Here is a 12,178-nt window from a genome sequence, read left to right on the forward strand (position 1 = left end):
CAAAATTATTTTTATTCTTACATCTCAACTGCCATGAAAACCTAGAAGCATGAAATACTACAAATTAGAAACAAATTCGCTGCTATACACAAATTGGAAAAGTAAACTCAAGAAGAAATAGAATATATGCATACTCATACAACAGGTAAATAGATGAAACTAATGAAAACTCTTCACATAGAGAAAAGCTCAGGCTCAGATAGCTTCACTAGTGAATTCCATTAAACACTTAATGAATAACCAATGCATCACAAACACTTGCAAAACAGAGAAGAAGGAAAACATCGATTCATTTTTGAGACCAGTATTACCCAGATAACAAATCAGAAAAAAGCATCACAAGAAAATAAATGTGCAGATCATTATTCCTCATGAATGAAGACAGGAATCTTCAAAAACTCTAGCAAACTGGATTCAGCAACACATAAAAATGTTAGACAAGCCTGGCATGGTGGTGCACACCTGTACTCCCAGCTACTTAAGAGACTGAGGTGGCAGGATAACTTGCGCTTAGGAGTTTGAGACTATAGTGAGCTATGACTGCCACTCCACCCCAACCTGGGTGACAAAGGCCTCAACTCTAATAAAAATGAAAGAAAATTAGAAAAGAATGTTAGACAACATAACCAAGTGGAATTATCTTACAAATACAAATTTAAAAATCAATCAAAATCTAAGCATGTCAAATGCCTAGGAGGGATTGCATTCCACAGAAATTGCACTACTATTAGTTTTGCTTATTAAATTTTCATTGAGCAATAATTAACCTTGTTAACTATACACATGCAACTAACAAAATGTCTTATTAACAGCCTTATCATCAAAAATCTTTTTTTGACGAGAAGTGGGCATAAGGGCTAAATCGTAGTTCTGCCTTTTGTGAGAAATTTGTGAATTAAAGCATTCAGATCAAGAAAGTAAAAAAACAAAATAAAAAAATAAAAAAAAATAAAAATCAATCAGTATAACACATCATATTAATAGAATAAAGGAAAAAACCATTATTATTTCAGTGGACATCTGACAAAGTCTGACACTCATTCCTGATAAATCTCCCAGAAATCTAGCAATATAAATAACTTCCTCAACCTCCTACAGGACATCCATGAAAATTTAATTTAAATAAATTCCACTAAGGTATATTGAAAAACATATTGATACTTCCAACTCTATGCTTTTAAAAATTAACAATGATAACTAATAACAGTAATATATCCATCTGGAAAACATTAAATACTTCTCTAAAAATATTTCTTTTGCACATGATAAAGGTAAAAGTTCAAATTTAATAAGAGGAGTGCTCTTGAGAAGACTGAAACTTGGTGTTCCTAATTCTTCTGACTTATTAGCAATTACAGTCTAATTATTAATAATTCCAACAAGACAGGAATATTCTCCTCAGCCAAAAGACATGATCAATAAAATCCTTATGTTAGGCATAACAGCATTTCATATTTCATTAATTTAATAACATTATCATCATTGCTGTATTCTCCTGGAAATAACACACAATACAGACTTCAAAAAATCAGAGCTTTTGCTGGGGATATATGCTCCTTCCAAAGGCGATTGTATGCAGTATTCTGAGAAATAATTCCTCCATCAAGTGTGGCTATCTGGGCATTGGGAGGAAATATTCCAAAAATCCACATATTCTAAAAATATTTTCCACTACAAACCACCATAAATGCCGGACAACAGAATATGTACTCAACTGGGCAAATTATTCCTAAGTGGGGAATGAAAGTGAAGAAAGAAGCACAGGTGGCAGAAAGGAGGGAGGATGAGAGCATAGCTGGCAGGATGGGGCTGCCCATGATGGTGCAGTCATAAAAGGGGCACCCTTTGTTGGGTTTTAACAGCATTTGGGCATGGATACAATGCTACAGCAACACCAGTGAAGGGGAGAAGAAACTGACCAGCCTAACTAAAGCAAAAGGCTCAAAGTTCCACAAGTCTAAGAAAAATGGCCTAGAATAGTCAGACTGCAGTCAAAGGAAGATAAACAGTGAAGCTCCTCAGGCTATGTCTTGGCTGATTTGAGAAGGAAGGCAGCCCACTGTTACTTTGGGGCTTCTGTAAACAGTTTTTGCACAGAAATATTTAAGTGAATATAAATTAATTCAAATGTTTTCCAGGTGGATATTGAGGGAGAAACAGAAAAATCCAAGACAATCTCCTGTGGAGGAAAATTCTCCAACCCAAAGCTCAACCAAACCCAAAGTACTTAACAGCACATCAGTTAAGACCTGTTAAATATAATCAAACAATCTAATATTTTTAAACATGCAAAATGAAGAGCACTGAAGTCAATGTTATTCAGGAATAACAACAACAAAACCAGAGCACCCTATACAATGAGGCCTCAAGGAATTCCAAAGTAGTGTATTAGGTATAGAAAATACATATGTAATTAGAAATGTTTACAGAAATTAGAGGGATACAGGCAAGGTAAAAAATATGAGCTAAAATATGAGTAAAAGAATGAACTGAAATCAACACTTAGGTGTCAGGACAAGAAGAAAAATGAATAGAAAATATAAAATAGAGGTGAAAATAAATTGAAAATGGAATGAAAGGGCTAATTCCTAATGAATTTTCAAAACAGACATTTAAGTAAACAGAGAAAATAGTAGAAAATAAGACATGTTTAAACATTTTAAAGAATAATTAAATGCTCATCAAATATCAACCAAGAAAAACACAAAAGGTATACATATCTAAAAACATCATAAATGAAAATGTTAACACTAAAAGAAATGAATTAAACTCATTGAAATATAAAATGCAAATTATGGAGCAATAGATTTTAATCTTGTTTCTCAACTTCTTCATGAAATTGATATATCAATAGATAATAAGCTTAAGGTTGTAGGTTAAATATGTGTCAATTTGGAATTGCATACCTAGCTAAAATATTTTTCAAGATTGTGGAAAAATGTAAATTAATTCATACAAGTAATATAAAGTCTTTAATGCAATTATTCATATCTTTAAAAAGTATAGGCTGGGTGCGGTGGCTCACGCCTGTAATCCCAGCACTTTGGGAGGCCGAGGTGGGCAGATCACGAGGTCAGGAGTTTGAGACCAGCCTGACCAACATGGTGAAACCCTGTCTCTACCAAAAATACAAAAATTAGCCGGGCATAGTGGCGAGCACCTGTAATCTCAGCTACTTGGGAGGCTGAGGCAGGAGAATCGCTTGAACCTGGGATGCAGAGGTTGCAGTGAGCCAAGATGGGGCCAATGCACTCCAGCCTGGGTGACAGAGCAAGACTCTGTCTCAAAAAAAAAAAAAAAGAAAAAAAAGAAAAAGGAAAAAGTATAAAAACATTTTAAATAAATTACTACATTTTATTAATGTTTGTGAAGGATTTTTTTTTTAAATTGGCCTCTAAAACAGTTCACAATTTCAGTAAAGAAGAAAACAAAAATTCAATGTTTGACATACATATATAAAAATAAATTTCAGGAAAATGAAAGGTCCATGTGATGACAGAATCCAAATTTTATAAAAGATAGAAATTTCAATATTTGTTTTTACACATTTTAAGGAAAAAGTCAATCCTGAAGGCATAAAGTACAGAAAATAATGTTAATAAGTCTTGAGTTTTCAAGGCCCTCTCACTGACTTTGGCACTTAGCGAACAGCCAGCACAGGCTCAGGACACCCTGCTGGGCATTCTATCAAGGAGACCATCCTCATGGAAATGGAGCAGAAAGCTACCCGCAGATGGATGGATGCTCCCCTCCCAGAGACCAGCAGGTGCAGGTGTAGAGGGAGTGGGCCAGGGAGGGGCTGTGAACACCAAGCTGGGAGAGGTGCCCAGACCTCCACTGGCCCCTCCTGCCTGCAGGGGTGTCACAGGGTTCCAGCAGAGGTGAATCCTCGGTTCCCTGTCCTATAGCTGGCCCCTGAGACTTGCTCCACCTGCCAACTCTTTCCACAAAGACATTAGGATGGCAAACCCAACCCAGCCCCCTCACAGAGAAAGGGGATTAATGTCAGTGCCCATGCCCATCCTGGCCTGTTCAGAAACTGTTTAATTAAGTAGTGAATAGGTTAGGCCAGAATGTGCTGCTGTGGCCCCTGGGATCACATCCCTGGAGGGAACTTGCCTGGGACTTCGACCTTAAGGGGGAGGCTGGACAGCCCACTTGGGATTCAGTGAGCCGGGACTTAGTTCCCAGGTCAGTTCCCTCTGCCACTCCTGGGGGACTTGGGCTTGTCTAGAGCAGGCATTGAGGATGGCATACAGCAGACATGCTGAGCTGTCAGGTGGGTGCCAAAGGGTGAGCATGAGGCATCCCGAGGGTTGGAGCCATCAGAAGGCCCTGAGGTCAGCCCAGAGCCAGCCCAGCCTCTGTACCTGGAGCTGCAGGGTGGGCGCTGTGCAGTGGGCTGGTCAGAGTGGAGTGAGAAGCCAGTCAGGAAGGGGCTTTCATTGCCCTTTATCCTGCGGTGCAAATCAAGTCCCCAAGGTCACAAGCCAGGTGGGACAGAAACAATGGGTTAAAGCATCGCCTTCTCTCCTCTTTGGCTCACATAGGCCCCTGACTTTCCTGGGCTTGCCTGAAAGTGAGAGAAAACCCCTCTTCTTGTGAGGATGAACACAGAAGTCACCAATCATGTTTGGTGATGGGGGGGTCCAGGCACCCCCAGAGTCTTTGCAGAGTAGCACTCACTACTTGCTGGCTGGACCAGGAGGCCAGGCTGGGACATTCTGGGAACAGAGGTCACCACTCCTTACGATGCCTTGAATGTGTCCCCACCATGCAACCTTGGGCCAGCTCAGGCTCTGCCACCAGCTCCCCACATCGTCGTCCCTCAGAGCCCCAGGGTGGGTTCCCCCTGCCTGGTGTCTCTGGCCCTTGCTCTCCATTCTGAGACCTGACAAACACCCAACCTCCAAAGCTGTGTTTTCCTGGGGGAATGGGTGTTAGGACCCCTGGCACAGAACTCGCAGCTTAGCTACATGTTTGTTCCAGACTTGCTTAATCAATGCAGCAGTAAACCCGCTGCTTCTGGGGTAGTCTCCTGCATTTCACGGGTCAAGTAGACAGGCTGCGTCCCCTTCACCCCCAGGTGTGCGAAAACACAGTTGTCTCCACCTGCAATTCGGTCCTGCCCTCTTCCACCTGAAGAAGACCTGTTCACACCCCAGGGGTCAGCTCCCCGGCCTCTTTTTGGTGAAGCCTCCCCGACATCGCCTCCCGCACCGATACCACCCTCTGAGCCCCAGCACAGTCCCAGCAAAAGCCGCACGCTGTGCAACAGAGGCCTGCGCTCGACCTCGTTGTGCACACAGCAAGGGCTGCCCTCGGTCCCACCGTCTCCCCTAACGCCCGTCTCCCAGTCCCACGGCCCCCAGGAGGAGCCAGTACCCTAGCCCAGGGAGCCAAGTTGGGCGCGGTCTGGGGACTGGGCGTGGGCAGCTGGCCCACAGGGTCGCCCCTAGCAAGGACCCACCAGAGCGCGCACGCGGGATCCGAGGCCGCAGCACTGGGTGGGCAGCTAGCTCCCGGAAGACCCACGCAGCGGGCCAGGCGCCAGCGACCGCCAGGTCTGGGCACCGGGCCGGGCCGGCGAAGGAAGGGTCCGAGGCACCCAGTGGGCTCGGATCTCGAGCGATCTCCGTGACGACCCCACGAGGGCGCCACTTCCCTCTCTGGAGAGTTTATGACCCGTCCGGGGAGGGCTCCGCAGCCGCCAGGCAGGGACCGGAGGGACCGCGGCACGGGGAAAGGCCGGCGCCAGGCGGCCCTGGAGCCCTAGGCAACGCGGCCGGGCAGGCCAAAGGGCGGAGAAGTCGCAAGTAGGGGCCTGGACAGCCGCTTCCGCCCCTGCGCAGCCCTCCTGGCCCAGGTGACCGGTCGCCCTCCCGGGAGAGCAGCGCCCTCCTCTGCCTGGGCTGGAGCCTAGCGTGGGGGTCGCAGGCTGCTGCCAGAGCCTGAGGACACCGCGGCCTCTGCCCCGGGGAGCGCGTCAAATCGCTGTTGCAGGCGGCGAGGCCGCAGCCCCGCTGGAGGGCAGGGTCCGGCGGGGCGTCGGCGTCCTAGCAGAGGCCGCGGCGAGGGCAGGAGCGGGTGCTGTGACCGCTGCGCACGCGCCGCCCGGCTCCGGGACCCCGCAGACGCGCCCCCTGGTGGCAGTCAGCTCCGGAGCCGCGGGAGGCGGCGCCCCTGTCTCCAGCCAGGCGGCAGCGCGAAGCTGCTTTCCCGCGAGGGCGAGCGGGAGTGGCCCAGCTGCCCGAGTGACTTACTAGTTAAAAAGCTGGGGTTGGAGCTGCCACGAGGGGAGGTGTAGGGGCCTAGGGGGCTCTGCCTAGACTTTCTGGGTGTCCTCCTGGGACCTCAGGTTCCTCACCTGTCTCAGAGGACTGATGGGCTGCTATGGCAGGGTTGTTTGGAGGATTAGACCACATAGTCCCAGTAAAGCCCCATTAGCCCCCCTGGCCCATGGATTTGTTTTTGTTTTTGTTTTTCTGGCTTAGGAAACTAAGGATGGACTCTCTCCCTAGGCGTCGGGGTTCCTTCTTGGCGCCCCCTCTTCTTAGGCTCTTTTCAAGCACATGCCTGGCAACGTGTGCTCTATCCAAGAGCGCTTCACAGATCTTCCTGTGGACCTAAAACCAGAACGCTTTGTTCCCTGACCCCGGCTCTCATATTACCCCAAACCCAAGTATTTAGGCGGAGCTGGCTTCAGACTCTAGTGTCAGTTTAATGCTTGTTCTCTAAGGTCTGCCCAGGGCTCTTATGATGGGGTGTCGTTCCACTCCACCCCACCCTGTGCCGACCCCAGTGCGCTGGGGGTCTCAACTGCAGGAACTTGGAATTGGGAGCCCTCTCCGACAGGCTGTCCTGGCCATGGACTAATGGACCTCAGTCCCAGGGCGAGATACCTCGGGCAGGGACTCTCAGCCCGGCTTTTGTACACTGCAGCCATTTAACTTGGTGTGGTGGCCTCGCTGGGTCCCCAGGTCTGTGGGGTGGGATTTCTCTCTTGCGTCATAGTGGAGGAAACTGAGGCAGAGGGCCGGTGAATGACAAAGTCAGGGAGATGCTCTGTGAAATGCCCCCTAGGCCCCGCAGTTCCCTTCAGGACACAGCATCCCTAGGGTGCTGCATCAGTGAGCTGTTGGCTTGGGCACCCCAAGCTCAGCACCATGTGGGGATGAAGCTGGGGAATATGGGGGCAGGGATATTCGTCCCCCACATCAGCACAGCAGGAGTTTCATTCTCTGATATGTGTGGACACCACTGCATGTGTGGTTGCAGGTGGGGCCCCCATTGTGTTGATTAAGAGCCCTTCCTGGGATCTCTGGGGAAGTGAGGGGCACCATGTGTGCCTGGCAGCTGGTTGGGGTGTGGAGGGGCTCGTCTGGCCTCTGTCCTCTTGTCACCTTTTCAAGGCAGGCTAGACCCTGAAGTCTTAGTGCCAGTCATGCCCGGATGCATGTTGCCCTTCACTTGCCTTCCCCCTCCCCCGTCCCTGCCTGACTTCCCCAGCTCAGCCCCTGCAGGGCTTTCTCAGGCCTCTGTGGGCCCTGGATGGGATCCCAGGAGATGACAACTCCACTGCCTGCCTCTGCCCGAAGTCTGGGGTCCCTGTGCAGGGTGGGTGAACAGGTCAGGGGTCAACTTTTGGCTGAGTGCGGGGCATTTCCCTGCTCCCTACCCCACACTGCTGGACCCACTGTGCACGGCTGGTCTGGGGGCTGCACTGGGTCCCCCAGCCTCCTGCTGGACTGGATTGAAGAGAATACTTGTGCACATGGCTTGACCTGTTGTTAATGCTCAGTCCAAATCAGAACTAACCAGCTGTTTCCCTGGGGTCAGGGCCCAGGCCTGAGGCTGCCATGATCAGCCCATTCTCTGCCTTCTTGGGGGCCATCAGCAGCCAGTGCTTGGTGGTCCCCAAAATACATGATGGCCAGGACTTGAGAGCTGGGGATTAGGTCAGGAGACCCCCCTGCCGAACATGAGGGTCCACAGGGGCTGTCCCTGAGCTGTGGGTCCCTATGGGATGCAGGCACATGTGGATGCTTTAGGAGATGAGCATGGGTCCTTCTGGCTGGCAGGATCTTGGTGGGCACTGGACATGTGGGGCCAGGTTAGGTGGGATGGGCAGAATTGGGCCTGGCTGGGGAGTGTGACTGGTGTGGCCAGAGTCTGCAGTGGGCCCCTCATATCTAGGCTGCACATTGGCAGAATGACAAGTGGCAGGTCAACCATCCCAGCTGGGTCTGGGGAAGCAGGCCTACCCAGTGGGACCCCCACCCTTGTCCTGGTCCCAAGCCCAGACTGCCTGCCTGCACTAGGCATTGTCTAGCCTTGGCAGGGAAGCCTGGGTGTGATGATCAGGTGTTATGTCTCTGGGTCTCAGGCCTTGGTGGGCCCTAGGGAGGTGGGCAGGCACTGGGCAGGGGGAGGGTGTGGGGCCACCTGAGTGCATCTGCCCCTGGGTGTGTGCCCCCACCACAGCTCCTCAGCCCTCCGGGCAAGGTGAACAGGGCTCCTCACCTGCTGTATGGCTCTAGCTCTGACCCCATTGCCTAATGACTGACAGACTCTCCCCTGAGCTTGTGGGAACTTTATGTGGGTCATTTGTGAGTTGGGGGTCCCAACCTCCCTATAGGAAGGAGCCCACCACCAACCACCCTAGTAGGCCCACCTGGGTCTCCTCACTCCACTGGCCTGTGAGACCCAACTGGCCAGATCTGGTGTCCTATTTGTATTTTGCTCTTGCTGCTCAGTGTGTGTTTTCTGTAATGGTTGCTGCATGGCACTTCCAGATAAGCTGCAGGGTACAGACTGCTGCCTGCCCCAGAGAACCCCCACACCAAATAGCTCTCACCACAGCCTCCTGGGCTGGCTGTGTCTGTGCTCAGCTTGGTGTAAATGGTGCCTGCAGCATGCCCCATTGAGTGGATCTGTCCACATGACTGCCTGAGCCGGCATCTCTGTCCTTGTTGTTGAGGCCCCTTCTCTTCCCCCACTCTCCACCTGAGTTGCTCTTGAAGCCAAGATGAGGGATAGAGAGGGACCCCACCCCTCCTGGGGTAGATCTCCACCATGAGGGGGCTGGGCTTACCCACCCTGTCATCCACTCCTCTGAGCTTCATCTCAGCCAGAGGTCAGCCAACTGCAGCCTGTCCCCACCTGCTTTTGTGCCGCCTGTGAGCTAAGAGTGGATTTTACATTTCCAAATGTCAAACAAATCAAAACAATTATACTTCATGATGCTGTGAAATTTGAATGTTGCCAGTTCATGAATAAAGCTCTATAGGAATCCAATCATGACTGTTTATTTACAGGTGGCCTGGGGAAGGCTGCTATCTGGCTACAATGGCACAGTTAAGTCCTTGGCACAGAAAATGGTTGCCAAAGCTGATAATACTGACCCCTGGCCCTTTAGAGAAACAGTTTCCAGCCTGGGGTTTGAGGGTTGTCTGGCAGGACCTCAGACTCTGGGTCACATCCTTCCCCACTCACGGCTACAGTGGCCTCCACTGGTATGCCTGTAAAGAAGGGGTGCCAGGGGCCTCCCAAGGAGATGTTGAGGCCTTGTGTGCCAGGTTTCAGTGTGTGTACTTCACAGTCACTCTCCTCACCCGCTGGGGTCCTGGGCCTGAGGTGGGCCTGCCTGCAGGAACCGTTGGTCCTCAGCAGTGGAAACTCTGTGAAGCTGAGCTGCCACCCACCTGGCAGGGGTCCCATGGAGCGGAGCTCACTGTCGGGTCAAGGGTAGTGCAGGGCTGGTGTCCTGGACCGCATGGGCCCCAACTACTGCAGGCACTGACTTCCTCCCATGAAGAAATCAGAGCCAGCAGCTGCAGCAGCTCACACAGTGCGTGCTGTGGCCCTTCTGTGTGCATGTGACAGAGGGTGCCTGCTGGGTCCACACCACGCTGTGGGTAGGGGGCCTTGGTGGCTATGTTCACTGAGTGGCTGCCTGGCCCAGGAGTGGCCAAGGGGTCTCAGGAGGTGTGGCCTCAGCACCCCCTCCATGAGGGTCTCTCTGATGATTAGTAGAGAGGAGGGCACCCCCAGGAGGTGCTGCCTGAATGAGGGGCTCCAACCCCATCAGTGAGGGACAGCTAGGGCCCTCCTGGGGAAAGTCAAAGGCTGAGCCCCAGGACAGAAGGATGCTGCTCTCAGCTGGGTAGCAGCAGGCACTTCGACATGGGCCATCATGGGGCCGCAACGCACACACACTTTCTCCTGCATTGCACCTCAGGAGGTGAGGAAGATGGGAGGCCAAGGCTGAAGACACAGATGAGACCAGACTCCAGGCACTTAGGGCTGGTCTGGGGTAATGCCTGCTTCCCACTCACCAAGTCTTGCCCTCCACAGGCAAATGAGGGACCAAGGACTTGGGGACAACCTCCCTAGGGTCACACTGACAGTCAGGGTTCCCTTAGGGTGGAGGAGGGGCTGGGTCACTGACATGGCTCTGGATGCCTGGCCCATGGAGCTCACTGTCTGGGTGAGCTGGTCTGGGGTTCAGGCTGTGGTGGGAAGGGAGCACCCATGCTGCAGATGGGGAGACTGAGACACAGGGCTCTAGGGGTTCCAGGGTTGGAAGGAGGCCAAGGCTGGCCTGTGAGGACTTTGATGTTGGCTCCTGGTGAGGTAGGCCATCACAGGTGTGAGCACAACCGTTCACAGGGGCTCAGGAGGCTGCCTGCTGGAACAAAGCCTTGGAGGCAGCAGAAGGCAACTGTCACATCCCAGTGGAAGGGGAGGTTGGTGATGGGGGTGGCAAAGGGAGAGCCCACAGTGTTTTTCTGACAGATGGGTTGTGGGTGTGAGAGAGCAGTCAGGAGGACAATGCCTGGGTGATTTGGCCTGGAACAGTGGCAGGGAGGACTTTGCCCAGCTGTGGAGGGGTTTGACTGGGAGGTGGGGCTTCTGGTCCTGGAAATGCTGAGAGATGTGCAAATGTTGTTGAGGGTCATCAAGGGAGAGATGTGTGGAGACAGTTACAATTTGGGGACAGGTGGTGTGCTGGCTGAGACCCTGGGCCCTCTGGCATGGAGGAGACAAGGAGGTGAGGAAAAACCAGTCAGGGGGACAGGACTCAGGGAAAACCAGGGGGCTGATTCCAAGAGTTGATCGAATCTGGGATGGGATGAACATTTTCCGGCTTCCTGTTCAGCCCCTGCCCCTCGTCTCCCCCTCACCCACCTAGTTCCCTTGCCCTGAGTCCCTGCTTGTCCCTGCTTACCTGGCTGTCCTAGGCAGGTGTTTAATGTTTCCACCCCACATGGGCTGGGGTTGTGAGGGTCACTGGAGGCCACCTTTCAGAAGGCACCATCTGGCAGTGGGCAGATGTGGTCTCCCGGTCCTGTGAAACAGCCCCCACCACAGCCTGCTGGGCTATCTCCACCACCCATCCCAAGAAGCCTAAGAGGGCCACTCACAGCTCTGGGAGGTGCCTCTTTTCAGCTTCTGTTCACAGTTTGCACCTGGGCCTAAGCTTCCTCCTCTAAGAGACGGGTATGCCTCTGTGGATGGATGGCCGGGAGGTCACTTTGAGAGAGGACTGCCTCCCTCCTGGGGGATGGCAGCCCAGACTCCCCATGAACTACAACAGAAAAGCAGCCCAAATCTCAGGTCCTGGGAAAGAAAACAGTTGGGCTATGAGGAAGTGGGTGATAACAGCTCTGGACACCAGAAAGAGGAGGGGGCAGGGCCTCAAGACACCATTCTCTCTGTCAGGCCACAGAGCTCTGCAGAGGGTAGTGTTGGGTCTCAGATTCTAGTGGGCTACAGCCACCTGGCTGCACATCATCTTGCCTGGCTTATCATTTTTTATTGTTGAAAAGCAGACATGTTGACTACTATACTGTAGTAAATCTGGAAATCAAATTCTCCTCCAGCCCTAGGCTTTGTGGCTGTTTCTTATGAGTTATAGTTGCTTATTTAGTGACCATTTCAGTTTATTTTTAAAGCTGTATTCGTTGTCATAAGTGGTCACTGGTACCTTTGTTTCATTAGTTATTGGCTCTTGATTTGAGAGAGAATTTTTATATGTCTAGAGAATACACATTTTCTATCTTTGCAATTGTACTCTGCCTCTGTAATAAACCATGCCTTTAACACAGCCACGCAGTTTGCAACTCTACTTTTGTCTTCACTTCCTGTTACTCAGAGAATAAATTTCAGGAATACG

The 12,178-nt window shown here is 51.0% G+C and overlaps 1 long non-coding RNA gene across 1 annotated transcript; it reads right to left on the minus strand.

The window, feature by feature from the left end:
- Window positions 1-270: 270 nt before the first annotated feature.
- Window positions 271-6,403, minus strand: LOC117075894. Its single transcript, XR_004434170.1, has 3 exons — window positions 6,368-6,403; window positions 4,371-4,573; window positions 271-578 (listed from the first exon to the last, which is right to left on the minus strand). It is a non-coding gene; the product is annotated as an uncharacterized LOC117075894 (long non-coding RNA).
- Between the last annotated feature and the right edge of the window lie 5,775 nt (window positions 6,404-12,178).

Source organism: Trachypithecus francoisi, unplaced genomic scaffold, assembly GCF_009764315.1.
Source record: "Trachypithecus francoisi isolate TF-2019V2 unplaced genomic scaffold, Tfra_2.0 Lachesis_group5, whole genome shotgun sequence".
Lineage (NCBI taxonomy): Eukaryota > Metazoa > Chordata > Mammalia > Primates > Cercopithecidae > Trachypithecus > Trachypithecus francoisi.